The following is a 2,024-nucleotide window of genomic DNA, read 5'->3' as shown; positions in this document are numbered from 1 at the left end:
TACAGTGCAGATCAGGTACCAGCTACACCAAAGGTTTACTTCTTGTCCTTGAAGTATTCTTGAGTAACAGCCACGGCCTGAGAGTCTTTGCTGCAGTCCTTGGAACACGCACACAACCAAAACTGGTCCCTGGAGGAATCAGAACACATGAATAGACCACAAAGAGTTATGAGGTGTGGGGACCCACATATGTGAGCCTGTTCTACCTTGACTGGAGGTCAGGGAGTTTGAGCTTAGTTTGGCTCTTCCAACCTTGTTGACGACAGGTGTGGCTACTTAGGGTTTTGGACATTAGGATGGCCCATAATGGTGGATCCCTTCCACCCTGACCAAAGGCCAGAAAACTCATACTCCTGCTCCTTCATTTAAAACAGGAGGTTTGACCTAGGGAGTGGCTGCCTACAGACTTGGTTTAGGGTGGATTCGGTGGACATTCCTAACATCAAATGCTTTACTCAGGAAATCACGGCTTGATATCTCAAGTACTGAAGCAAGTAACTGTTCTGCTTGTCCTTTGTGTCATGCAAAGCAGTCTTTTGCCTTCTCAGCCCACTTTTGTATTGGGGTATAAAAGCATATGAAAAATAAATGCGGACAAATTCAGTATCCAATATCCACTCTGTTGCTCTCCCGGTTCTCTCCTGTTTCTTTGTTTTTTTTTTTTGTTTCTTTTTCTCCTACCTAATGTTTCTTTTTTTTTTTTTTTGGTTTTTCGAGACAGGGTTTCTCTGTGGTTTTGGAGCCTGTCCTGGAACTAGCTCTTGTAGACCAGGCTGGTCTCAAACTCACAGAGATCTGCCTGCCTCTGCCTCCTGAGTGCTGGGATTAAAGGTGTGCGCCCACCACCGCCTGGCTCTACTTAATGTTTCTAATCCACATGCCTCTCTTACTCTGGAATACGACCCTGCCATAGCTGGACGGCAACAGAAGTCACCCCAAAAGTGTGGCTTACAACAACGAGGGAACTATATTCATGTGTATGTGTGAGAGCATGTACGTGCACCATGTGTGTGTGCAAGAGCCCTAAGAGGTCAGAAGTCGTTAGATCCCAGAATTCTCCTGTTCTCATCCACCCCGCCTCTACTTCCTGCCTGGCTACTGGCCAAACAGCATTTTATTAAAATACAAGTAACAAATCTTTACAAGGCACCAGATCATTGTCCCACAGCATATGGGCAATTGTGACTTGCCACGTGGATGCTGGGAACCAAACCCTGGTCCAATGCAAAAGCAGCAAGTGCTTGTAACGGTAAAGCCATCTCTCCAGCCCTCTGGAGTCAACTCTTCCCGCTTCTCCCCCTGTGGAACGTGATCCTAATGGTCTACACACGAGGAAATCTCTTGACTGAATCACAAAACCAAAATTCAAGCTTTCCTGCTCCTGTGCTGGGGATGCAGCTCGGTTGATAGAGCACTTGCTTAGCAAGCGCATGATCCTGGGTTCAATCCCCATCACCGCATAGAAACCAAGCCATTTTGGTGAACGCATATAATCCCAGAAGTGAGGCCAGAGGCTCAGAAGCTCAAAGCCATTAGTGCTAACATAGGAAGTTTAGGTTAATCTGGGCAAAAGACCCTAACAAATATTCTCGGGCTGTTATCCTATTTGGGGCATGTGGTAGTTTGATTAGGAATGGCCCCATAGACTCATGTGTTTGAGTGCTTGGGCCATAGGGAGTGGTACTATTAGCAGGCATGGCCTTGTTGGAGGAAGTATGTCACTGTGGAAGGCGGGCTTTGAGGCCTCAAATGCTCAAGCTATGCCCAGTGTGGCACACAGTCTCCTGCTGCTGCCTTTGGATCAAGATGTAGACCTCTCAGTTCTTTTTCCAGCACGATATCTGCCACAGATGCCTCTCACCATGATGAGAATAAGCTAAACCTCTTAAACTGTAAGCTGGCCCCTATTCAACGTTTTCCTTTATAGGAGTTGTCATGGTCGTGAATGGGGTCTTTTCACAACAATAGAAACCCTGAGACAGGGCATGTTCCATTGTATGCTGTCACACACACACACACACACA

The sequence above is a fragment of the Microtus ochrogaster genome, unplaced genomic scaffold (genome assembly GCF_000317375.1).
Source record: "Microtus ochrogaster isolate Prairie Vole_2 unplaced genomic scaffold, MicOch1.0 UNK87, whole genome shotgun sequence".
In the NCBI taxonomy this organism is placed as follows: Eukaryota; Metazoa; Chordata; class Mammalia; order Rodentia; family Cricetidae; genus Microtus; species Microtus ochrogaster.
Note: the sequence above shows the minus strand (reverse complement) of the source record.